Source organism: Mustelus asterias, chromosome 26 (genome assembly GCF_964213995.1).
Source record: "Mustelus asterias chromosome 26, sMusAst1.hap1.1, whole genome shotgun sequence".
Taxonomy (NCBI): domain Eukaryota; kingdom Metazoa; phylum Chordata; class Chondrichthyes; order Carcharhiniformes; family Triakidae; genus Mustelus; species Mustelus asterias.
Window position 1 is genome coordinate 47,585,472 of NC_135826.1, and position 27,713 is coordinate 47,613,184.

Sequence of the window (27,713 nt, forward strand, 5' to 3'; positions counted from 1 at the left end):
AAACACAGGACAGTGTTTTACAACCAGGTTTTTTGTAGAATCCGTACAGTGCAGAATGAGGCCATTCTGCCCATTGAGCCTGCACCAACAACAATCCCACCCAGGCCTTTCCCCACAACCCTATGTATTTATCCTGCTACATCCCCTGATGTGAAGGGGCAATTTAGCATGGCCAATCCACCTAACCCGCACATCTTTGGACTGTGGGAGGAAACCGGAGCACCCGGAGGAAACCCACGCAGACACGGGGAGAACGTGCAAACTCCACACGGACACACTCACCACTCTCTGTGTGAAGAAATTTCTTCTCACCTCAGTCCTAAAAGGTTTACCCCTGATCCTCAAACTATGACCCCTAGATCTGGACTCCCCCACCATCGGGAACATTCTTTCTGAATTGACCCCTGTCTAACCCTGTTAGAATTCTATGAGATCCCCTCTCACTCTTCTAATACCAATGAAAACAATCCTAACCGACTTCGTCTCTCCTCATATGACAGACCTGCCATCCCAGGAATCAGCCTGGTAAACCTTCGCTGTACTCCCTCAATAGCAAGGACATCCTTCCTCAGATAAGGACACCAAAACTGCACAAAATACTCCAGGTGTGGCCTCATCAGTGCCCTATACAATTGCAGTAAACCGTCCCATCGCACGAATGAACCACTGATCTAAGCTCCAAGCTCTGGAAAACCCTCCCTACACCTCCTCTCCTCTCTTTAGAACCTACCTCTTTGACCAAGCCTTTGATTACCTATCCTTATTTGTCTTAGTTTTTTTAATGATGCTTCTCTGGAAGTGCCTTGGGATGTTTCATTGTGTGTGAGGGAAATAAGTTTAAAATTTATTTATTAGAATCATAGAATCCTACAGTGCAGAAAGAGGCCATTCGGCCCATCGAGTCTGCACCAACCACAATCCCACCCAGGCCCTGTCCACATATCCCTACAATATGTAGGGATTCCTCTAACATATGCATCCCGGGACACTTAGGGGCAATTTAGAATGGCCAATCAACCTCGCCCGCACAACCTTGGACTGTGGGAGGAAACCAGAGCACCCGGAGGAAACCCACGCAGGCACAGGGAGAATGTGCAAACTCCACACAGACAGCGAACCGAGCCGGGATTCGAACCCAGGTCCCTGGAGCTGTGAAGCAGCCGTGCTAACCACTGTGCTACCGTGCCGCCCACCTACCTCTTTGACCAAGCCTTTGATTACCTGTCCTTATTTGTCCCAGTGTCATAGTTTTTTAATGATGCCCCTCAGGAAGCAACCTTGGGATGTTCCATTGTGTGTGAGGGCGCCACGTAAATGCAAGTTGTTGTTGTTTATTGGTTTCTAAGCAACGCATGGAGCTATTCAAGGGTTAAAGGTTTTGGCAGTCAGAACCTTTTGATTTCATTTAGAAAAAAAGTTTTCCATGTCACGCTTTAGGTATTATTTATATCAGTCTGCTGGTTAGATTTTCACAAAGAACAGTGAAAAAAAGTCAGCCATAAAATATGGGTGAACACATGTAAGTCCGCTCAGACCCCAACAGCTGCTTTCATTTTGTCCCAGAAATCAGATGAATTTTCATTTGTGTCAAAACTGGTCTTGTTGAAAAAAAATGAAATAAAGTTAAAATGTTTTTAAAAAAGCACAAATGCTGACACTTTTACATTTGGTTCATTCCAATTAATTAAAGTTTATTTATTAGTGTCACAAGTAGGCTTACATTAACACTGAAATGACGTTACTGTGAAAATCCCCGAGTCGTCACACTCCGGTGCCTGTTCGGGTAACACTGAGGGAGAATTTAGCACGGCCGACGCGCCTAACCACCACGTCTTTCGGACTGTGGGGGGAAATCGGAGCACCCGGAGGAAACCCACGCAGAGAACGTGCAGACTCCGCACAGACAGTGACCCAAGCCGAGAATCAAACCCGGGTCCCTGGATCCATGAGGCAGCAGTGCTAACCACTGATTACTAACCTCTGATTGTGCACCTTTCATCGAGGAAGGGAATATGTGAATCTAGGGATGGTACAAACTATCCACTAAATGCTGGGGCACGTTCTGTGGGCTAGTTCATCATTGCAAAGTTTCACAAAAGGTTTTGAAATCTCACTGGCCTGTGTGACTAAGTGCTAACTGACTGCGATTAGCACCATAATGAAAGTGTTAGTCAAGGTGCTTGGAGGCAACACATTCAGGAGGATGACAATAAAATTCAGGCCTCTTCCTAATGCCAATTTTGAGTTTGTCATTTCATGGGTGCTCAGAATGTTCACTTGGTAAATGTAATGACCAGCATTTGTTCCTGGGACATGGGCGTCGCTGGCTGGCCAGCATTTATTGCCCATCCCTAGTTGCCCGAGGGCAGTTGAGAGTCAACCACATTGCAGTGCTCTGGAGTCACATGTAATCATGATGTGGAGATGCCGGCGTTGGACTGAGGTAAACACAGTAAGAAGTTTAACAACACCAGATTAAAGTCCAACAGGTTTATTTGGTAGCAAAAGCCACACAAGCTTTCGGAGCTCCAAGCCCCTTCTTCAGGTGAGTGGTTCTCACCTGAAGAAGGGGCTTGGAGCTCCGAAAGCTTGTGTGGCTTTTGCTACCAAATAAACCTGTTGGACTTTAATCTGGTGTTGTTAAACTTCTTACTGTGTCACATGTAGGCCAGACCAAGTATGGATGGCAGATTTCCTTCCCTAAAATACATTAGTGAACCGGATGAGTTGGGTCCATGGTGGGTCCATTGGAACCGCGATAGCAACAGTACCGATCACACATTAACACGAAGTAATGTCTTCACAAGTTGAAGAGAAAGAGAGAGAAATGTATAGAACCCCTACAGTGCAGAAGGAGGCCATTCAGCCCATCGAACACGCACCAACAACAATCCCACCTAGGCATTATCCCCTTAATCAGATGTATTTATCCTGTCAGCCCCCTGACACTCAGAGGCAATTTAGCATGGCCAATCCACCTAACCAGCACATCTTTGGAGCATGGGAGGGAACTGGAGCACCCGGACAAAACCCCCACAGACACGGGGATAATGTGCAAACTCCACACAGTCAGTCACACAAGGCCGGAATCGAACCCGGGTCCCTGGTGCTGTGAGGCAGCCATGCTAACTACTGTGCCATCTTTCCATCCATAATGACCAGAAGAAAATGTGCATTTATATGGCACCATTCACAACCACAAGAGAAGACAGAGGGTGGCACAGTGGCACAATGGTTAGCACTGCTGCTTCACAGTGTCAGGGAACTGGGTACGATTCCAGCCTCGGGTCACTGTCTGTGTGGAGTTTGCACATTCTCCCCGTGTCTGTGTGGGTTTCCTCCGGGTGCTCTGGTTTCCTCCCACACTCCAGAGATGTGCTGCTTAGGTGGATGGCCATGCTAACTTACCCTTTAGCAGGGTAAATATGTGGGGGTACAGGGATAAAGCCTGGGTGGGATTGTTGTCGGTGCAGGCTCGATGGGCCAAATGGCCTCCTTCTGCACTGTACGGTTTTATTCTGTTCTTTCTCAAAGCACTTTACAGACAATTGAGTACATGTGAAATATGATCACTGTTGTAATGTCGGAAAAGTAGTGGCCAAATTGCACACAACAAGCTCACACAATATTGACAATGACCAAGAATTTGCTAAGAGTTATGTTGGCTGATGCAGGATCTGGGGGAGTGGGTTGCGCACAGTGCTAATTATTGGGGCACATGCTTCTAGAGAGGTGGTGGTGGGGGGGGGGAGGGTTCCAGGTTTGGAGAGCACCTTGCTCAAGTGACCACCTCATCCTCAATGTGCTCACATGTAAATGTGTGAACTGCGCTCAGGGACAAGGTTCAGCAGCATGGGCAGTTATTCGGTTATTGAAGCAAGGGCCTCAGACCACATGGCCATTTTAACAGCCAGGGTGCATTCTGGGTAATGTGACCCACCCTTAGCTGCGCTCTCACCTCCCACACGGGCGCTGCTGCACTAAATGAGGGGGTTGAGATGGTGGAGGGGGCTGGGCGGGTGGGGCCTTGAGATGCAACAGTTGCAGCAACAGTGAGAACCAGGGTATCTGGAGTGTCAGCTGGGGTGGAGAGGAAACACTCACTCCCTGCCACCTTCACAGCTGTTCTGAACTCCTCCTCAGTAATAAAGTCTCTAAACATCCAGGGGGAGTGCATGAGTGAGGGATTGAGGGAATGAGTGTGAAAATGGGTGTGAGAATGAGTGTGAGAATGAGTGTGAGGATGAGTGTGAGAATGAGTGAATGAATGTGTGAGAATGAATGTGAGAATGAGTGTGAGGATGAGTGAATGAATGTGAGTGAGTGTGAGAATACGAGTGTGAGAATGAATGTGAGAATGAGTGAGTGTGAGAATGAGTGCGAAAGTGAGTGCGAGTGTGCACGCAAGAGTGAGTGAATGAGTGTGAGGCACCACCCCCCCCCCCCCCCCCCCCCTTTCCCACACTCCCAAAACCGAGTGATTTCCCAAAATCGACATGTTTGACTGATGAGAACAGGATCAGTGTGATGCCTGCCATGGCCAAATTGCTTGCTAATATTGCCTAGGCTTAGGCGCATAGAGCTCAAATATAGAGATAGGCTTTAAGCATTGTCTGGATGGAGCGGAGAGGGAGAGGGATGGAGAGATTGAGGCAGCAAATTCGAAAGCGCGCAGGTTAGTCAGCTGAAGGGATGGCTGCCATTGGAGGGGTGTTGACCACGTCAGAGGCCAGGTTTGGAGGAGTGCAGAAATCTTGGAGCAGGAGGTAACAGAGATAGGGAGGGCTGAGGCCACAGAGTCATTTGAGAATTTATTCCATGTGTCGTTTCACCTCACTTCGATTTCGAGTCACATTCTCGCTGAAGCTCAATGCTGAGGAACTCAGCCAATCAGAAGAGTCCTCAGTATGTGTGAATCCTAACCAGAATCAAATCACTGTTGCCTGGAAACCAGTAGAGAAGGCAATCTGGCAGCTCCAGTCCCTCCAAAGCTACAGATGATTTTTTTCCCCAAATAATTTCTGATGTTACAGCATAGCAGGAGGCCATTTGGCCCAATGAGAGTGTGCTAGCTATTTCAAAGACCAACCCAGTTATCCCAATCACCTGCTCTACAATTCTCCTTCAGTCATTTCTCCAATCCCATTTGAAAGTTACAATGCAATCTGTATCCACCACCCTATCGGTCAGTGTGTTCCCAACTCGAACCACTTACTACATCAAAAAGCTCTACCTTGTGTCTCCTGCACTGCCAAACACCTTGGGTGGGATTTTCCGGCCGCTCTCCGCCCAAAGTCAGAAATTCCTGCCCAAGGTCAATGGACCTTTGCATGGCTCGTGTCCCGCCCGCTCCGATTCCCGTGGCGGGCGGGATGGGAAAATTCCGCCCCTTAAATCTATGCTGTTGGCTTAGCAATTATAGAATCCCTACAATGCAGAAGGAGGCCACTTGGCCCATCGAGTCTGCACTGATCATAATCCCCATCCAGGTCCCACCCCCTGCAACCCCATTTACCACAACTGGTCCCCCTGACACTGAGGGGCAATTTAGCATGGCCAATGCACCTAACCCGCACATCTTTGGATTATGGGAGGAAACTGGAGCACCTGTGGGCGACACGGTAGCACAGTGGTTAGCACTGCTGCTTCACAGCTCCAGGGACCTAGGTTCAATTCCCGGCTCGGGTCACTGTCTGTGTGGAGTTTGCACATTGTCCTCGTGTCTGCGTGGGTTTCCTCCGGGTGCTCCAGTTTCCTCCCACAGTCCAAAGATGTGCAGGTTAGGTTGATTGGCCATGCCACAATTGCCCCTTAGTGTCCTGAGATGTGTAAGTTCGAGGGATTAGCAGGTAAAGTATGTAGGGATATGGGGGTAGGGCCTGGGTGGGATTGTCGTTGGTGCAGACTCGATGGGCCGAATGGCCTCTTCCTGCACTGTAGGGTTTCTATGATCCTATGATTCACCCGGAGGAAACCCACACAGACACAGGGGGAACATGCAAACTCCACACAGATAGTGACCCAAACAGGGAATCGAACCCAGGTCCCTGGCACTGTGAGGCAACAGTGCTAACCGTGCTGCCCAAGCTGTTAGATACACTTTTATTTACCCTATTTAAAAGACCATGAGACAAAGGAGCAGATGTAGGCCATTCGGCCCATTGAGCCTGCTCTGCTATTCAATGAGATCATGACTGATCCTCAAATCCACTTTCCCGCCTTTTCTCCATAACCCTTGATTCCCTTACTGATTAAAAATCTGCCTATCTCACTAGAATCCTCATAATTTTGAATATGATCAAATCTCCTCTTAACCTTCTCTGTTCGAAGGAAATGAACCCGTTTTCCCAGTCTATCTGCATAACTGTAACCCCTCAACCTTGGAACCGTTCGAGTAAGTCTCTTATTTATTAGTGTCACAAGTAGGCTTATATTAACACTGCAGTGAAGTTACTGTGAAAATCCCCGAATCACCACACTCTGAGGGAGAATTTAGCATGGCCGATGCACCCTAACCAGCACGTCTTTCGGACTGTGGGAGGAACCTGGAGCACCCGGAGGAAACTCACACAGCCACGGGGAGAACGTGCAGACGCCACACAGACAGTGACCCAAGCTGAGAATCGAACTCAGGTCCCTGGCGCTGTGAGGCAGCAGTGCTAACCACTGTGCAGCCCACCCGCACCTCTCCAAATCCTTCCTGGAGTTCTTAAGTTCATAAGATATTGAAGCACAATTAGGCCATTCAGCCCATCACGTCCACTCCGCCATTTGATCATGGCTGATATGCTCCTCATCTCCATTTTTCTGCCTTTCCCCCATAATCTTTCAACCCATTACCAATTAAAAATCTGTCTAACTCCCCCTTAAATTTACTCACTGTCCCAGCATCCACCGCACTTTGGGGTAGTGAATTCCACAGATTCACAACCCTTTGGGAAAAGTAGTTTCTCCTCAACTCTGTTTTAAATTTGCTGCCCCTTATCCTGAGACTATGACCTCTTGTCCTAGAATGCCCCACAAGAGGAAGCATCCGCTCCACGTCTACTTTATCCAGACCTTTTATCATCTTGTATACCTCAATTTGATCTCCCCTCATTCTTCTAAATTCCAGAGAGTATCGGCCTAAACTGTTCAATCTCTCTTCATACGACAAACCCCTCATCTCTGGAATCAATCTAGTGAACCTCCTCTGAACTGCCTCCAATGCCACTGCATCTTTCCTCAAATAAGGGGACTAAAACTGTGTACAATACTCCAGATGCGGCCTCACCAATGCCTTGTATAGTTGCAACAATACTTCCTTATCTTTATATTCTATTCCTTTAGCTATAAATGCCAACATTCCATTCACTTTCTTTATGGAGTGAGTTGCCCAGAAGTGGGCACAATTTTGCCACCAAACTAACTTTTCTTTCATAGATATGTTCAAAGGCCTGTCCATAAATTAAAATATTCCCTTGGCTCGTGCATTTCTCAATTGTGTCTTAAAACAACTTTGAGTGATTTATACTCAAACTTCAAAGGCAGAAAAAGGGATGTGGGTATTTTGTAAACCGAACAGTCTGGGGGAGGGGGAGAAAGAGAGAGAGAGAGAGGATGAGAGAGAGAGACAGGTGTCGAGCTGGGGGTTGGGGGAGGTCTCTTGCTTTGAGAAATGTGCTTTTATCCTCAGCTCTCTTTTTCGAAAAGAAACAAAAAGGTTGGGCTAGAATTTCCGTGGGAATTTCCCGACCCACCTAAAATCGACAGTAAGCTGGAGGAACGGTGCAAGGAGCAGTTTGCTTCACTTCTGTCAGGCCTTGACCGATCTGCCGCTTAATCTGTGGCGAGAGATCAGGAGAACTCCCAAGGGAATTCACCTCTTTTTTTTTCTCTCTCCAAAGTTTTGTCAAAGTTACAGATCTTCCAACCCAATGGCTTTCTTTTCTTTGAGAAACCTTTCCTTGCCTTCCTCTCCAAAAGCCGTTGACTTAACACTGGATCGTGGGCCTCCATTTTAATTCTGACTACCTGGCACGTACAGAGATTAAACAGTTTGGGCTTACGCTCACTGGAGTTTAGAAAGATGAGAGGGGATCTGATCGAGGTATATAAGACACTAAAAGGGATTGATAAAGTAAATGCAGACCAAGGCTGGAATTTTACTGGCACGTCCGCCCCAGTTCTGAGGTTAGGAGAACGGCATTCGCAGTTGGCCTTGGGCGGGGTCATATGAACCTCGGGCGGACGTGCCAGTAAAATTCCGCCCCAACTGTTTCCCCTTGTGGGGCAATCTCGAACAAGAGGTCACAGGGTATAGGTTGAGAGGCGGTAGATTTAAAACTGAGATGAGGAGGAACTACTTCTCGCAGAGGGCGGTGAATTTGTGGAACTCGTTGCCCCATAGTGCGGTGGAGTCTGAATTGTTGAATCGTTTCAATGGGAGATAGTTATATTTCTGATTTTAAAAACGGGATAAAGGGATATGGGAACAGACAGGGAGGTGGATTTGAGACCAGGGAGAGATCAATCATGATCCTATTGAATGGCAGAACAGGCTCAAAGGGCTGAATTGTCTCCTCCTGCTCCTAATTCCTATGTTCCTATGTTACCCTATTCCTCGGTACAGGATAGGGTGGAGGTGTGGGCAGTTAAGATGTGGACAATTACATCCCCACCTCTCTGATCTCATCACCCTTGTACCACAACCTGATCCTAGAGTCATAGAATCATAGAACAATATAGCATGGACACAGGCCCTTCAGCCCAACCGGTCCATGTTAATCATGGTGCCCTCCCAGCAAGTCCCAATTACTCGCATTTGGCCCAAATCCCTCTAATCCTTTCCCATCCATGTACTTATCCAAATGCTTTTTAAATGTTGCTATTGTACCTGCCTCAGCCACTTCCTCTGGCAGCTCATTCCACATATGTAGCACCCTCTGCGCAAAGGAGTTGCCCCTCAGGTCGCTTTGAAATCTTTCCCCTCTCACCTTAAACCAATACCCTTTAGTTTTCAATTTCCCTTCCCTTGGAAAAAAAAGACTATGTGCGTTCATCCTATCAATGCCCCTCATGATTTTATACACCTCCTTAAGGTCACCCCTCATTCTTCATGGAAATCATAGAACAATATTACACAGAAGTAGGCAATGTGGTCCAATATACTTGTACTGCAGTTTTGGGATAGTCATCCAATCGATCTCACTTCAATGCTCTTTCCCCATAGCCCTGCAAAAATCTTCCCATCAAAGGTTTATCCAATTCTCATTTGAATGTTACCATTACTGCTCAGGCTAACTCTCCAGTGCAGAACTGAGAGGGTGCTGCATTGTCAGAGGTGCTATCTTTCAGGTGGAATGGTAAACTGAGGCCCCATCTGTCCTCCCAGCTGGATGTTAAAGGTCCCATTTTTAAAATGAGCAGGGCAGTTCATAGAATCATAGAATCCCTACCGTGCAGAAGGAGGCCATTTGGCCCATCGAGTCTGCACCAACCACAATCCCACCCAGGCCCTATCCCCATAACCCCATGCATTTACCTTAGTGAGCCCCCCGACACTAAGGGACAATTGAGCATGGTCAATCCACCTAATCCGCACACCTTTGTACCTGCCTCTACCACCTTCTTCCCAAAGTTCGTCCCAATGTCGCGGCCAATATTTATCTCTCAACCATGATGTGGAGATGCCAGCGTTGGATTGGGGTGGGCACAGTAAGAGGTCTCACAACACCAGGTTAAAGTCCAGCAGGTTTATTTGGAATCACGAGCTTTCGGAGCGCTGCCCCTTCATCAGGTGAGTGAATGCCACTCACCTGATGAAGGGGCAGCGCTCCGAAAGCTCGTGATTCCAAATAAACCTGTTGGACATTAACCTGGTGTGGTGAGACTTCTTACTATCTCTCAAATGATATCATTAAAACTGGTTACCTGGCCTTTATTAAATTGCTCGCGACATTGAGGGAGTGTGTTGTGTACACTCGGGCTGTTTTTCTTAAATTACAAAGGTGATCACTCTTCAGAAGCACTGATTTGGTTGCAAAGTGCATTGGGAGGTGCTGAGGTTGTGAAAGACACTATGCAGGTAGAGTGTCCGTTATCCAAAATCTGTGCGATCGATCGCATTTTGGATTTCAGATCGTCTCAGGATTCAGATATTGTATAAAGGACTAGGTCTCCTTACATTACAACAGTCAAAGATGAGGCTAACTATATTCTGAAGTAAATAAAATAGCTAGAAAAGTAAGATGTATCACTGAATAATAAGTACAGGGTACCTGTAATAAGTACCCAGCCATGGTGCCATCTTTGACTTTGCTAATGAGTGAGGGGTCAGGATATGCAGACAACCAACTAGGCATTCCACACGAAAGATTGGGTGTGGTCAGCAGGTTCTGTGTTGACTGGGGTTGCGTTGCACGGCTCGGGGGTTCATAGAATCATAGGATCCCTACAGCGTGGAAGGAGGCCATTTGGCCCATCGAAGCTGCACTGACAGCAATCCCACCCATGTCCGGTCCCAATAACCCCACCCTGCTAATCCCCATGACACTAAGGGACAATTTAGGTTGACCAACCAAGCCAACCCGCACATTTTTCAGACTGTGGGAGGAAACCTGAGCACCCGGAGGAAATCCATGCAGACACGAGGAGAACGTACAAACTCCACACAGACAGTACCTGAGGCCAAAATTGAACCTGGGGCCCTGGCGCTGTGAGGCAGCAGTGCTAACCACTGTGCCAACGTGCCACAGGTCCCGCGCTAAAGGTTGGAAGCTGTCAGCACGGGTCACAGAGTTCCCATGCTAAAGGTTGGGTGTGGTCAGCGAGTTTTGTATTGGCTTGAGTTGCGTTGGCACGGGTCAGGGAATTCCTACGTTAAAGGTTGGGTGCGGTCAGCGAGTCTCGTGTTGGCGCAGGTCACGATCTCTCTGGTCAGGAATTTCGTGCACTAATTCTTGATGAAGTTCAAAAAAGGTGCAGTTTTTGAAATGTGTTGGATTTTCGGATCTCCGGATAAAGGATACACGACGTTTTTATAAACATAAGATTTCCTTTTTTTTCCCTTGTCCCAAGTTCCTCCTCCAATTGTATCCAGATGCCCTGTCCCCCGATCATTCAAGACGTGCCTGCACCATGGCCTATGGCCTAGGACCACTCAATCCCTTCTTCTGTCCAATGGGTCTGTTAGAGTTTGGATGTGTCAGTGAGGAATATTGGGTGGTCTCCACTGCCCCTGACGAAGGGAAGAAGGGGCAAAAAGTATTGGGGAGTGAAGGGGACAGAAGAAAAGGGTGTAAAGGAGTGATTGAGAGGAGGGAGGAAGTAGGTGGGGAAATGTGTGCATCTGGCCTTGATTTAAAGAAAAGCTTCTCGAGTTGAAAGGATGAAACCACTCCACCGCCCGATTTCCCAGTAAATTCCTACTGAGTGAGTAACCAATGTGGAATAAAGTGTTAGTCACTGATCAGGAATTCACACAGTGAAGAACTGTAACGTGGTGTCAGTTGTCCAATTTCTGGCATCTTTCTTGTGATGGAGGCTGAGTCTGGCCTGCTAACTGCTCCTTATGGTTATTAACCTTCCTGGGCACTGAGTTGAATGTCTGCCAAGATATTTGGCTAGAAAAATTGAAAGAAAGATTTGCATTTATACAGTGCTTTTCACAAACATCGGACACCTCCAAGCACTTTACAACCAGTGAAATACTTTTGGGATCAAATTTTGCGACTCACCCTGTTTCGTTCCCTCCGGAGTTAGAGGAGTCTTAATTGGTTCACCGCATCTAATGACACCTCCCCCCCCTCCCCACACCCATTGCAATAGTACCGTAAAGTTCTGTCATTCCGCCAAGTTTAATCATTGTTGTAATGTAGGAAACTCTGCAGAACATTTGTGCACAGACCCCACAGACAGCAATGTGATAATGATTTGATCATCTGTTTTTTTTTATGTCGACTGTGGGATACCTTTTGATCAGGACACCAGGGATACCTCCACTCCCCTTTCATAATAGTGCCATTGCGACCTTATGCACCCACCCAAGCAAGCAGATGGGATCTCAGTTTAATATCCCACCTGAGAGACAGCATCTCTGACAGGAAAGCACTCCCTCAGTACCGCACTGAAGTTTCACCCTTGCTCTTTGCACTCAGTCTCTGGACTTGAACCCAGAAACTTGTGATTTAGAGGTAAATGTGCAACCAACTGACCCACAATTACCATGGTTAAACCAAGCTTTGTGGACCCTGTGCATTGGGAAACTGGCAACACTGGTATAGTATTCAGGATAAAAGCAAATTACTGTGGATGCTGGAATCTGAAACCAAAAGAGAAAATGCTGGAAAATCTCAGCAGGTCTGGCAGCATCTGTAAGGAGAGAAAAGAGCTGACATTTTGAGTCCTGATGAACCTTTGTCAAAGCTTTGTCAGAGCTTTGACAAAGGGTCATCAAGGGACTCGAATCGTTATATCTCCGAGGCATAAAACACAACAGGCATGGGTTCTACATGCTGTCAGGGCAAAATGAATTGCTCCCCTCACTGTCAAAAACATTTATCTCTCTGGTAGAGAAAAGCATTTACTGGTTTAATAATTATGGTGGCACAGAGGTTAGCACTGCTGCCTCACAGCGCCAGGAACCTGGTTTGATTCCATCCTTGGATGACTGTCTGTGTGGAGTTTGCATATTCAGGCATGGTGTACGGAGGTGGGGAAGGTTTGCCTCTCCTGTGGGAGAATCTCCTCCGAATCTGGTTTGCCTCTCAACAGTTGAGAAAAAACACCCGGCACCAGATTCCGCAAAGCCGCCATGTTTCTGTTTGTTGTTCTGCTCTGGGACACTTAAGCCTGGTACCAGTCACTTGTGAGCTTTAACTGGATTTTTTTTTCATCTCACTCCCCTTCATCTCTTGAAGTTGTTGATTCATGATATTGGCAGCTCTCCAGCCTTCCATTCGCTCACTCTTCATGTGTGAACTTAAACAGCGCGTGTTGACAGTGTTATCTAACATTGAGTTATCATATCTGCATTTATCTTTAACTGTACATCCCTACCCCCCCACCGTCCCCACCCTCACCCCCCTCCCCCCTCACCCAACCCCGATCAACCCTGGGGCAAACCCTGGCCAGTACAATGGTTAGCACTGCTGCCTCACAGCGCCAGGGACTTGGGTTCAATTCCAGCCTTGGGTGACTGTCTGTGTGGAGTTTGCACGTTCTCCCCATGTCTGCGTGGGTTTCCTCCAGGTGTTCCGGTTTCCTCCAAAGATGTGTAGGTTAGGTGGATTGGCCATGGTAAATTGCCCCTTAGTGTCTCAAGATGCGTAGGTTAGGTGGATTGGCCATGCTAAATTGCCCCTTAGTGTCCAAAGGTGCGTATGTTATGTGAATTGGCAATGCTAAATTGCCCTTTAATGTCCAAAGATGTGTACATTAGTTGGATTGGCCATTATCAATGCACGGGGTTACAGAGATAGGACAGGGATGTAGACAAAGGTAGAGTGTTCTTTCGGAAGGTCTATGCAGACTTGATGGGCCAAATGGCCTCCTTCTGCACTGTAGAGATTCTATGGAATATGTCCCATCATCCACCCACCATTTTCCATTTGTTCCTGAAGCCACCATCAACATCCTCGTTCAGTGCAATCCCACATCATTGGTTGGCTTCTGGCACCATACCCAAGTATCCATCTTTCATGAATAACAAATGTAATGCAACAGTTCAAAATGCTCTTTACATAGATGGCTGACAATTAACAGCAGTGGAACTTAAGACTCTATCATTTCTTCCCTTGGAAAATATAACTTTCTTTCTTTAATACCAAATTAACACAGTCATACGAACAAGGAGCTCGAGTAGGCCATTCAGCCCCTCGAGCCTGCTCTGCCAATAAATTCATGGCTGAACTGATATCAAACTCAAATCTGCACTCAGGCCCGAGAGAAGGACTTGAATCCAGAAACTTGTGATTTAGAGGTAAATATGTTGATAACCTTTCACCCCCTTGCTTCCCAAGAATCGATCCACCTCTGCCTTAGAAATATTCAAAGACTTTCCTTCCACTGCCCTTTGAAGAAGTCAGTTTCAAAGATGCACGACCCTCTGAGTGATAAAAATTTCGCCTCATCTTCATTTTGAATGGGCGCCCCCTCATTTTTAAACAGTGACCTCCCTCTGCTCGAGATTCTCCCAGAAGAGGAAACATCCTCTCCACCTCCACCCTGTCAAGACCCTTTTACAGATGCACCATAGAAAACGTTCTTTCTGGTTGTATCACAGCTTGGTATGGCTCCTGCTCTGCAAGACCGCAAGAAACTACAAACGATCATGAATGAAGCCCAATCCATCACACAAACCAGCCTCTCATCCATTGACTCTGTCTACACTTCCCGCTGCCTCAGCAAAGCAGCCAGCATAATCAAGGACCTCGCGCACCCAGGACATTCTCTCTTCCACCTTCTTCCATTGGGAGAAAGATACAAAAATCTGAGATCACGTACCAACTGACTCAAGAACAGCTTCTTCCCTGCTGCCATCAGACTTTTGAATGTATCTTCCTCACATTAAGTTGATCTTTCTCTACACTCAAACTCATTTGGAATGGGCGGCACAGTGGCATAGTAGTTAGCACAACTGCCTCACAGCGCCAGGGACCTGGGTTCGATTCCCGGCTTGGGTCACTGCCTGTGTGGAGTTTGCACATTACTCCCGTATCTGCATGGGTTTCTTCCCACAGTCCAAAGATATGCAGGTTCGGTGGATTGGTCATGCTACATTGCCCCTTAGTGTCCCTTAGGGGGACTAGCTAGGGTAAATGCATGGGGTTATGGGGATAGGACCTGGGTGGGATTATGGTCGGTGCAGACTCGATGGGCCAAATGGCCTCCTTCTGCACTTTAGGATTCTATGACTGTAACACTACATTCTGCACTCTCTTTGTTCCTTCTCTATGAACGGGCTTTGACTGTATAGCGCGCAAGAAACAATACTCTTCACTGTATACTAATGTGACAATAATAATGTATCCAATCAAATCAAAGGATCTTCCATGTTTCAATCAACCCTCTCCAGTAGACCAATGGCAGATAGTAAGAATGAGGAATTTCCTGGTTGAGCCATGTAGTGGAAAGAATGCTAGAGCCTCTCCCATCACTATCCAGGCCACAATATGTATGCAAAAAGTTTAAAATGCTACAGCATCTCCAACTCCCTGGGTGGGATTTTCCAATCATGCTCGCCCCAAAATCAGAAAATCCCACCCGAGGTCAACGGATCTTTGCATGGTCCGCGTCCCTCCCGCTACATTTCCCATGGCGGGTGGGATGGGAAAACTTCCCCCCCATGAGTCAACTGTAATACACACAACCAGCTCTTTAACCAAGCTTTTAACATTAATATCTCCTTATGTGGCTTAATGTCAAACTTTGTTTTATAAAGTGTTTGCTTTATTTATTCATTTGTGGGACATGGGCGTTGCTGGCTGGCCAGTATTTATTGCCCATCCCTAGTTGCCCAAGGGCAGCAGAGAGTCAACCACATTGCTGTGGATCTGGAGTCACATGTAGGCCAGACTGGGTAAGGACAGCTGATTTCCTTCCCTAAAGGACATTAGTGAACCAGATGAATTTTTCCGACAATCGACAATGGTTTCATGGTCATCAGTAGATTCTTCATTCCGGATTTTTAAAATTGAATTTCAAATGCCACTATCTGCTGTGCCGGGATTCGAACCCGGGTCCCTAGAACATAAGCTGAGTTTCTGGATTAACAGTCTGGCAATGATACCACTAGGCTCTTGCCTTCCCTCACGGTGTAGAAAGAGGCCATTCGGCCCATCGGTCCTGCACTGACAACGGTCCCACCTAGGCCCTATTCCCATAACCCCACGTATTTACCCTGCTGATCCCCCTGACAATACGGGGCAATTTAGCATGGCCAATCAACCTAACCCGCACATCTTTGGACTGTGGGAGGGAAGCCGGAGCACCCGGAGGAAACCCACGCAGACACGGGGAGAACGTGCAAACTCCGCACAGACAGATTTATGAGGTACCTTGGGCACATTTAATTATATTAAAGGTGCTATATAAATACAAGTTGTTGTTGTTTTGTGCCAATTACCCACTAATGTTAACCAAAGACCAGATGTTGGAAAGAGTAGAGTAGAAGCCACTGCTGGATGAGGTGAGGTGAGTGACTGTTCCCCTAACCTCCACGCCCTCCTGTCATGCGTACGGGTCACCTTACAGGTGGATAATTTAAAGAGGGGACGGCACTATAACAAGCAAACAGTTCAGGGTACACATCCCTTGTCAGAATCCAAAAGGCGGCCAAGGATTACTGATCCCCCAACTCAGATTAACCTGGTTAGTTATTTTGCAGCCCTATTTTAACTCGTCGCTTCGCACTGGGAATGTGCAAAGTTATATTTACATACCCAGAAATAAAGCTGGTCTCCGGGCAGTAACAGGAAAAGGAAAAGGCAATCTCTGCGCTGCTGTTAAATGATACTTTATTCAAGTCTTTCGTCACTGAGGCTTTACATCTCCTTTGCAGTTGCTGGTGTGCTCTAAATCCAGCCTCTGCGAGTCTTTAAACACTTTGTGATTGCAAAAGACAAAACTTGTTTTTATTTAACATGGGATTTTCAACGGACCTTCAACAATCACGTTCATCGGTGAAGACTGGAAGTCCATAAGACCATAAGACATAGGAGCAGAATTAGGCCACTCGGCCCATCGAGTCTGCTCCGCCATTCAATCATGGCTGATATTTTTCTCATCCTCATTCCCCTGCCTTTTCCCCACAACCCCGGATCCCCTTATTAATCAAGAACCTATCTACCTCTCTCTTTAAGACACTCAATTGAAAGTGGAAAGTAGACAACCGGTGCCTTACCTTTAATATACAGAGTGACTGTTATTGTCAATAATCAGGGATATCGGGTTAAAGTGACTGAATAAATCAACGCCTAAATCAACTTGGGATTTGAGCACTTTTGATGGAATGTTGAGGTATCGATTTTGTGATTCCATTCGTTTTTGTCCCTGAACACTAAAAATCATTGTCCTTGATTATAGAGAAAAAAGGACACGCATTTATTGAGTTTCTTGTTGCACCTTCAGCCCAATGCAATTAATGAATTACTTGGTGAAATCCGATCATTCTTCTGAACACGTCAAGACATTGAGAATCACAGAATCCATAGAATACCTACAGTGCAAAAAGAGGCCATTCGTCCAATCGAGCCTGCACTGACAACCATCCCACCCATTCCCTAGCCCCGTATTCCCACGTATTTACCCTAGCTAGTCCCCCTGACACTAAGGGGCAATTGAGCATGGCCAATAAACCTGACCCGCACACCTTTGGAATGTGGGAGGAAACAGGAGGACGGGGAGACATGGGGAGAACGTGCAGACTCCACACAGACAGCCATCCGAGGCTGGAATTGAACCCGGGTATCTGGCGCTGTGAGGCAGCAGTGCTAACAACTGTGCCAACATGCCACTCCTAAGTGGGTGGAAGCGTATTTTTCAGTGGTGACAGTTTAAGGAGAGATTGTTGGCCGGGACATTGAAGGGACTCCATTGCCTTTCTTTGGGTAGAACCTTTGGCGTCTTTGAATTGTATTTCAACAGGCAGCCTTGGCCAGACATCTCCTTTGCAACTTCCAACTATGTAACCCTTTGCCTTGGGGCCAGCCTAGTATCTGTGCTAAGGTCCTGAACTGGGTAGGGGGGTGGAGGTGGAGTCCTGAACTGAGGAGAAAAGGGGCCACCAGTAATCGTGTAAAAGAACCAAAACATAATCCGACCTCAGAATTATCAAACTTCAAATATATATATACATTTTCTTTTAGAATAGTATCATAGAATCCCTGCAGTGCAGAAAGAGGCCATTCACCCATCGAGCCTGCGCCGACAACAATCCCACATAGGCCCTATTCTTGCAACGCCACGTATTTACCCTGCTAACCCCCCGACACTAATGGACAATTTAGCATGGCCAATCCACCTAACCTGCACACCTTTGGACTGTGGGAGGAAACCAGAGCAACCCCATGCGGACACGGGGAGAACGTGCAAACTCCACACTGACAGTGACCCAAGCCAGGAATTGAACCCGGGCCCCTGGCGCTGTGAGGTAGCAGTGCTAACCACTGTGCCACCGTGCCACCCCTTTTCTTTAACAAGTTCTCAAACTCAAGGTCATTCTTGATGGAGTTGAGATGGAAAATTGTGAGGTCCCAGATGGCATTGAGAGAAGAAGAAACAGCCTTACCTCAATCAAAATCTCAGAGTCGCTTTGTCCTGAGACCAGGAGTGAACCGAGAAACACAAACTCGACCAAAGCCTGAGGGCCGGCGGAGGGAACTCGGTGCTATGTTAGTCCAGCGACGAGAGGAAAGCGAGGTAGCTCTGAAGAGAGCAAATGGCAACAGTTGTCTTTTTAAGAAGCTGGGGCTTGACTTGGGGGTGGGAGGGAGGGAGGGAGGGAGAAAGGGAGGGGGCATGTGGTGGGGGATGGGTGGGTGAGGTGGGGAAGTGCAGGGTGGGTTTACAAATTACACTGTTCCCTGGTGCCCAGGCTCAAGCGATGGAAATTAAAAATTGAACATGTGTCACTCGGAGAATTATCCTCGCGCATTAGGGCTTTCCGAAGCTGCTCACATTGAAGGGACAAGGGCTGCACACAGCCTCTGCCGACTGGATTTGTTTAGCAGAGTCTGCACCTGCTGACAGGCGAGCGCTACAAGGACAACTGGAGGGGACCCGCTCCGTGGTCCCCACTGAGGGGACGGCTGCAGATTTACTCCTGTCGCCTGTCAGCCGCCCACGCAGTTAAAGGGGCAATAAAAAAAGATCTTTGGGCAAAGCACAGGAATGGGAAGAATGAATGTCAAAGACATGACAATGCAGCAGCCGCTGCGTGAATTCTTTACCTTCGACCTGTTCAAAGCTTCAGTTTGTCGCTGCTGATCTGTCCAAAACCCATTTGCCGTCTGCAGATTGGCCGCTGCGTTTCCTAAAGCGCAACGGTGTCGACGCTTTCGAAAGTATTTCATTGGCTGCAAAGCTCTTTGGGATGTCCAGCAGTCAGGAATTGCCCCACGTGAGGGCAAATTCTTTCCTTCGTTTCTATTTCTGTGAGTCCCACGGAATGACCAATGAGACACAGGGTGGGATTTTCCACTCCTGCCGGTGGTGAGGATCCTGGCGGGGGCAAGGCACTAAAGCTGGCGCGATGAAAAAAGTCACTTTCCCACCACTGGGAATTTAGTTTGGAACTTTGTTACCCACCCCCCCCCCCCCCAACCCCCCACCAACCCCAACCTTGAGGGTGCGTTAAAGGCGGGTCAGGTTTCCCTCTGCTCTATGTTGGGAACTAATGGTTTGCATCTTTTTTGATTTGATTTGATTTATTATTGTCACATGTATTAGTATACAGTGAAAAGTATTGTTTCTTGCGCACTATACAGACAAAGCATACCGTTCATAGAGAAGGAAAGGAGAGAGTGCAGAATGTAGTCATAGTGTAGAGAAAGGTCAACTTAGTGTGAGGTAGGTCCATTCAAAAGTCTGATGGCAGCAGGGAAATGGCGACTGCTCATTTATAGACCTACTCACTGGAATTATGTTCCCCCCTCCAAATCAAATACCCCAGCATCCAGAATTCACAACTGTCTCATTCTCAACTGTATACAAGCGACTTGCCAATGGCAAGCTTCACCTCATCAACGACTTTGAGTTTCGTAGATGTTGCTTTCCCCTCCTTGGGGACCTTGTAGGTGACTGGAGAATAAAAGTGGGGAAAATTCCTCTGTTCATCTACAAAATGGCAACATAAGATCTTTTCCAAACAGCTTAGAGAACGTGGACAAGGCCTCAATATAACACCTCATCGAAAAGTCAGAACCCTCAGCACCGGAGTGTCAGTTTTGTGCTCTGGAGGGTAACTTGCACCCACAACCTTGTACTCTGATGTAACTGTGCTTTAGACTGAGCCACAGGGGAAAGTGCATCTCGTTGTGAAGTCCTCAAACTATTGCAGGACCTTAAAACTGTGGCATGCCTTCACTTGTTTACAGTATCTCCAAGTTTTAACTTTTAAAATGCTGTTTGCTCACTACCAGGGGGCGGCATGGTGGCGCAGTGGTTAGCATTGCTGCCTCAAACGCCAGGGACCTGGGTTCGATTCCCGGCTTGGGTCACTGTCTGTGCGGAGTCTGCACGTTCTCCCTGTGTCTGCGTGGGTTTCCTCCGGGTGCTCCGGTGTCCTCCCACAGGCCAAAGGTGTGCTGGTTAGGTGGATTGGCCGTGCTATATTCTCCCTGAATGTAGCCAAACTGGCGCCAGAGTGTGGCGACCTAGGGGATTTTCACCGTAATTTTATTGCGGTGTTAATGTAAGCCTACTTGTGACACTAATAAATAAACTTAAACTTTAAAAAAATATGCTCCCTTTGTTTCTTTCAATTGGAATTTTCCCATCCCATCCGCCACGGGAATTATAATGGGCCGGACACAGACCATGCAAAGATCCATTGACCTTGGGCAGGAATTTCTGGCCTTGGAGCGAGCGCAGCTGGAAAATCCCGCCCATAATCTCCTGGATCATTAATCTGGTTGTCAGGGTTATCAGTCCAGTAACACAACCATTACTCCACCATACACCCAGTAGAGTTAGCCCTGATTACATTGGATGCTTTGGGTCCCAGGCTGGACTCACAATGAGCCTCTGAATCTGGCTCAGGCAGGCCTCTTAATGGCAAGATTTCCCTTTCCTTAATCCTTACAGATGCATTTTCTCTATGCGTGAGTTTGTTTTGTCGAACAGTCCTCTATTTCTGGACAATATTCGCAGTGCCCCCCCCCGCCATGTTCAGGATGGCACAGTGGTTAGCACTGCTGTCTCACAGCGCCAGGGACGTGTGTTTGATTCCCGGGTTGGGTCACTGTCTGTGTGGAGTTCGCACGTTCTCCACGTGTCTGCGTGGGTTTCCTCCGGGTGCTCCGGTTTCCTCCCACAGTCTGAAAGACGTGCTGGTTAGGGTGCATTGGCCGTGCTAAATTCTCCCTCAGTGTACCCGAACAGGTGTCAGAGTGTGGCGACTAGGGGATTTTCACAGTAACTTCATTGCAGTGTTAATGTAAGCTTACTTGTGACAATAATAAATAAACTAAATTCCTGGTGGTCTCCTTTAGTTGTCCTGAATGATGCTCTTAATGAGCTTGACAGGCTAGCTACTGAACCAGTCCTTGTTCAAACCCAGCAAGACTTGGACAATATCCAGACTTCTGCTAACAAGTGGCAAGTAACACTGGGCGCCGCACAAGTGCCAGGCAATGATAATCCTCAGCAAGAGAGAATATAACCATCTCCCCATGAAATTCAATGGCATTACCATCGCTGAATCCCCTACTGTCAACATACAAGGGGTTACCATTGACCAGAAACTGAACTGGACTAGATATATAAATACTGTGGCTACAAGGAGAGGAATTCTGCAGTAACTCACCTCCTGACTTCCCAAAGCCTGTCCACCATCCACAAGGCACAAATCAGGAGTGTGATGGAATACTCTCCACTTGCCTGGATGGATGCAACTCCAAGAAGCTAAAGACGAAGCATTTGATTGGCATCCCATCCACAATTATCTACTCCCTCCACCATTGACGCACAGTGGCAGCAATGTGTACCATCCTCAAGATGCACTGCAGGAACTCACCAAGGCTCCTTAGACAGTACCTTCCAAACCCACGACCACTCCCACCTGGAATTACAAGGGTCAGCAGACATATGGGAACACCAGCATCTGGAGAATCCCCTCCAAGTCACTCACCGTCCTGATTCTTCACTGTCATTGGGTCAAGATCATGGAACTCCCTCTCCAACAGCACTGTGAGTGTACCTACACCTCAGGGACTGCAGCGGTTCAAGAAGGCAGCTCACCACCACCTTCTCAAGGAAAGCTAGGGGTGGGAAATAAATGGTGATCTAGCCAGCGACACCCACATCTGGTGAATGAATATAAATCTGCTGCTTCTAGGCAGGTCACCTTGCTTGGTTCCACCTCCATAAAAATGGCTCAGAGATGGGATGGAGCCAGAGAACCAGCATGGTGTCCAGTGAGGCTAATATGTGGTGCAGCCCACCCCTCCCCCCAAACTCAGCCCATGTGGCGTGGAGGATTCAACCCTCGCTGTTTCTCTATTCATAGAGTGCTTAAAAAGTGAATCTCACTAACACAGAAAATGGTTGAGGCAAATAACTTAGTCATAAAAGTTTACAGCACGGAAACAGGCCCTTCAGCCCAACTTGTCCATGCTGCCCAGTTTTTACTAGTAAGCTAATTCCAATTGCCCGCATTTAGCCCATATCCCTCTATACCCATCTAGCCCATGTAACTGTCTAAATGCTTTTTAAAAGACAAAATTGTACCAACATCTACAACTGCCTCTGACAGCTTGTTCCAGACATTCACCATCCTCTGAGTGAACAAATTGCCCCTCTGGACCCTTTTGTATCTCTTCCCTCTCACCTTAAACCTTTTAGTTTTACACTCCCCTACCTTTGGGAAAAGATATTGACTATCTACCTTGTCTATGCCCCTCATTATTTTATAGACCTCTATAAGGTCACCCCTCAGCCTCCTACGCTCCAGGGAAAAAAGTCGCAGTCTATCCAGCCTCTCCTTATAACTCAAACCATCAAGTCCTGGCAGCATCCTAGTAAACCTTTGCTGCACTCTTTCTAAACTAATAATATCCTTGGCTGCTTTCATAAGGAAATTAGACGACTACAGGAGAGAAAAGGGGATAGAAAAGGGACTTGTGTGGAGTCGGCAAAAACTTGTCAGGTCAAATGACTGTACACTCAAGTAATTCAAGGTTCGCACATGAACAATGGGCAAGGAGTGGGTAGAAAAGTGCCGTCATCACCCATGGAACCCACTAGCACAAAGAGCTTGAGGAAAATCCCTGCCAAACTTACCTACATAACCGCAGTCGCTGTGCTGGGTATCAATCCCAGACATCACTCGATCTGAGAGTTGATGTTGAGGCTGATGAAACTAATTTTCCTTTGGATCTTCTCAAATGGCAATGATGTTCTCGAGAGGCACGATAAGGCTCAAATCAAATGGGCAACTATGAAATTCCAGTCTCCCGGGACTGAAGACAATTTGCAAAAACACTCCAACAACAACTAGATCTATGAGAGGAGCTATCAGACACTCATAAAGAGATTAGCGAAATATACTCACCCTCAACACACATAAATATGAAGGGTTGGTATTAACCAATGTTAGCACTGCTGCCTCAGAGCGCCAGGGACCTGGGTTCGATTCCTGGCCTCGAGTCACTATCTGCGCGAAGGCTGCACGTTCTTCCTGTGCCTGCGTGGGTTTCCTCCGGCTGCTCCGGTTTCCTCCCACAGTCCAAAGGTGGTGTGGGTTGGATGGATTGGCCATGCTAAATCGCCCCTTGGTGTCAGGGGGGACTAGCTAGAGTTGATGCATGGGGTTGTGGGGATAGGGCCTGGATGGAATTGTGGTCGGTGCAGACTCGATGGGCCGAATGGCCTCCTTCAGCACTGTAGGATTCTATGATTCATTGTTCACCAGTACAGAGAAGTAGAGAAAATAGAATCAGTAACTTGTCGGATTTATTTTTTTGCACTTTTAATATGGAAAAAAGGCAATTTTTCCCAAGATGCTTCACTGAAGCCTAAGCAAGTCAAAGTACAAAATCTTAGACTAATCGAGTTTCCAGGAAGAGATACAGGGGGCAAGACAGAAAGGTTTAGCAATTGAATTCCAGATTATAAAGCCTGTTCAGATAGTATCGGGAATAAAACAAAGAGTTATATGCGCTGGTTGCTACAAAAGGCAGATGCGCCATTCCACCTGGATACCACCTGGATACGTCATTCCACCTGGAAATACTACACAACATGCGACAGATGAAAAAATGAAAAGTGCCAAAATGACAGATAATTAACACCAGAAAAAGTACATTTCACACTCTCTCAGCAGTTCCAGAAACACCCCCAAATCTACCTGTCAAACGTAAGGTGAGGGTAACAAAAAATAAATAAGATAAACTAAGCAGACGTGTAAGAGGTGTGCTCAGTTGCTTAGACACTTGAGGAATGTGAGAGACATTGTACAGCGACTTTGTTGATGTGTAGAAAGGTTTGCATTTATATACCACTTTTCATGACCACTGGACCTCTCAAAGCATTTAACAACCAATAAAGTATTTAAAGTGTCGTCACCCTTGTAATGTCAGAACTGCATTTCCATTCAGCAAATTTTCGCAAACTGCAATGAAGTAACAACCCTCCTGTAACATGAGGTCACCCTGCTGCCTCACTGCACCAAGGACCTGGCTTTGATTCTGGCCTTGAGTCACTGTCTGTCTGCAGTTTGCACCTTCTCCCCGTGTCTGTGTGGGTTTCCTCCGGGTGCTCCGGTTTCCTCCCAAAGTCCAAAGATGTGCGGGTTAGGTGGATTGGCCATGCTAAATTGCCCCTTAGTGTCACAAGATGTGTAGGTTAGGGGGATTAACCATGGTAAATGCGCAGGGTTATGGGGATAGGGTGAAGGGAAAGGCTTGGGTGGGATGCTCTTTCAGAGAGTCAAACTCGATGGGCCGAGTGGCCTAATTTTGCTCCTACGTCTTATGGTCTTATGGTCTAAGTGCAGACTCGATGGGTCAGATGGCCTCCTTCTGCACCTCAGGGTTTCTATGGTTCTGCTCTGGTTTCCTCCCATAGTCCAAGGATGTTCAGGTTAGGTGGATTGGCCGTGCTCAATTGTCCCTTAGTGTCCCAAGATGTGCAGGTTAGGTGGATTGGCCATGCTACATTAATTTGATTTGATTTATTGCATTTGGATGGGAAAGGATTAGAAGAATATGGGCCAAATGCGGGCAACTCAGACAAGCTAGGAGGGCACCATGGTCGGCATGGACTAGTTGAGCCAAAGGGCCTGTTTCCGTACTGTATTGTTTGATGACTCTAAGGTCACGGCTGATCTGACTGTGGTCTCAACTCTACTTTCCAGTCTGTTTCCCCCTCCATAAGCCTTGACTCCATTGCTTGCCAGAAATCTGCCTAACTCAGCCTTGAACAAATTCAATGACCCAGCACCCACTGCTATCTGGGATGAGAATTCCGCAGAACAATGACCTTCTGAGAGGGTCGCTGTCTGGCCAGCATTTATTACCCATCCCTAGTTGCCCAAGGGCAGTTGAGAATCAACCACATTGCTGTGGCTCTGGAGTCACATGTAGGCCAGACCAGGTAAGGACAGCAGATTTTCTTCCCTAAAGGACATTAGTGAACCAGATGGGTTTTTACGACAATTGAAAATGGTTTCATGGTCGTCAGTAGATTTTTAATTCCAGATTTTTTAAAAAGTGAATTCAAATTCCACCACCTGCCGTGGCAGGGTTTGAATGGGCGGCATAGTGGCACAGTGGTTAGCACTGCTACCTCACAGCGCCAGAGACCTGGATTCGATTCCTGGCTTGGGTCGCTGTTTGTGTGGAGTTTGCACATTCTCCCCGTGTCTGCGTGGTTATCCTCTGGGTGCACCGGTTTCCCCCCACAGTCCAAAGATGTGCGAGTTAGATGGATTGGCCATGTTAAATTGCCCCTTAGTGTCAGGGGGACTAGCCAGGTAAATGCATGGGGTTATGGGGATAGGGCCTGGGTGGGATTGTGGGTCGGTGCAGGCTCGATGGGCCCAATGGCCTCCTGCTGCACTGTAGAATTCTATGCTCTATGAACCCGGGTCCCCAGAACATTAGCTGAATTTCTGGATTAATAGCCTGGCAATAATACCACGAGGCCATCGCCTCAATGGTGTTAGCTGTGGCTGCTGGATTGCAGATAGAACCCCCATGTGTGGGGAAGTAGTTGTGTTAACACAGTTCTCACATTGTATAAGATCAACCACAGATGAAATTTGAATCATCCACAGACTCTACAATTTGTGCATCCAACTGATTGCCCTCAACTGTGGCCCTTCATTCTCGCTGGCTTGACTTACTGGCTTAAATCGATTAAATATTGAGGCTTGTTGCGATAAGGTCGGCTGTTCGTGTGAAGTTTAGCCTTCAGGAACGAGTTGGCCCAAACGTACTAATTGGGCGGCGATTTGGGAATTAAAATTGGGGTGAAATTGCGTTTCAGATTCGGGAAGGTCAAACCAGGCTCTCAACACGAAGGCTAAATCCAGCTGACGACTAAAAACAGTATCCTTCCAATCTCTTTAATTAGCAAAAGAGATCAAGTCCTTGGAAAAAAGTCAAAGATCAAAGAGCACCAGGAATCCCAAAGTTTTTTCCCCCAGTAATTCCCTTGCCAGCTGCACTTCGCACTCATGAAAGACATTGTTGGTGTCAGCGAGTCTTTCGACATAACTCGGAGACCTTTTGTGTTTTATCCAGGTTGCTAATGCAATGTATCTGTTACATGCCATTCTGGGACACCGGACTGTGAACATCTGTCTTCATCATTCTTCCGAGGGTTTCTATTTGATCTATATAAATTTGTTGCTAGTAAAATTTATTTTCGTGGTAGGTATCGCTGCCAACATTAAAGCACCGCAGAAATACCAAGCCCCTCTGAAGCCATTCTTCTTGTGGCCTACGCCCGACTAAATGTGAAGCCTCAGTGAGTGAAGTGAGTCACCAGGGGTTTTTGTTTCCTCATTGTGCTGATGCTTGAGGTGCCTGCATCGCTAAACTGGGACCGGACTGCCAGTGAAGTTGATTTACAGTATCGTGCATAGGATGGAATGTCTCTCTGTTTGAGTTCCTCTCTCGCTCTCTCTCTCTCTCTCTCTCTCACACACACACAAGCTGTCACGCTGATGTTCCAATAGTCTCAACACTCTCAAATGGAAGGCAGAACATTCTAATCTTGTTCAGGAAGAGTTTAAATCTGTCGATAATTGACTTGTAATTTTGTTACGGTGAAGCATGTATTAACAGCAAGAAAACGCAAGCTTGTGAGAAGGAAAAAAACTCTTAAGATGCAACAATCTACTTACTCGCCTGTCTACCTTGGAAAGATCTGCGGAAGAAGATACAGGTCTTTGAAATGTAGATGCTAAGGTGTACACTAAGAACTCCACATACAGACCGTAAGACAAATGAATTGGTGGCACAATGGTTAAGGCAGCATGGGGGCACAGTAGGTAGCACTGCTGCCTCACAGCGCCAGGGACCCAGGTTCGATCCCAGCCTTGGATGACCATCTGTGTGGAGTTGGCACGTTCTCCCCGTGTCTCCGTGTGTTTGCTCCAGGTACTCCGGTTTCCTCCCACAGTCCAAAGGTGTGTGGGTTAGGTGGATTGGCCATGCTAACTTGCCCCTTAGTATCCAAAGATGTGTAGGTTAGGGGGATGAGCGAGATAAATATGCGGTGTGGGATGCTCTGCTGAAGATTCGGTGCAGACCCGATGGGCTGAATGGCCTGCTTCTGGACTGTAGGGATTCTATGAATAGGTGCTTTAAATAGCAAAAGCAACAAGAACCCTTAAAGTGACCTCCAGAAAAGAGTTTCAGTATTTCGACTCTTTGACCAGAGCTGAAAAGCTACAGAGATCTCGTCTAAAGGACAAAGTGTTGAGCAGCTGAAGTAGGGCTCAGCTAGGCCTACTTGGATGACAAACATCACAGAGAAGTTGCAGACAGGTTACACTGGGTGTATGA

At 47.2% G+C, this 27,713-nt stretch overlaps 1 protein-coding gene across 2 annotated transcripts in view; it reads right to left on the minus strand.

The window, feature by feature from the left end:
* The window catches only part of LOC144479679 (repulsive guidance molecule A-like), a 123,100-nt gene extending 104,098 nt beyond the window's left edge, over positions 1–19,002 (minus strand). For both annotated transcript variants that reach the window (XM_078198693.1, XM_078198694.1), the window contains exons 1-2: positions 18,930–19,002; positions 18,269–18,405 (exon numbers count right to left, since the gene is read on the minus strand). The gene's annotated coding sequence lies outside the window, so the exon portion shown is untranslated. The remainder of the gene's footprint in view (positions 1–18,268; positions 18,406–18,929) is intronic.
* Between the last annotated feature and the right edge of the window lie 8,711 nt (positions 19,003–27,713).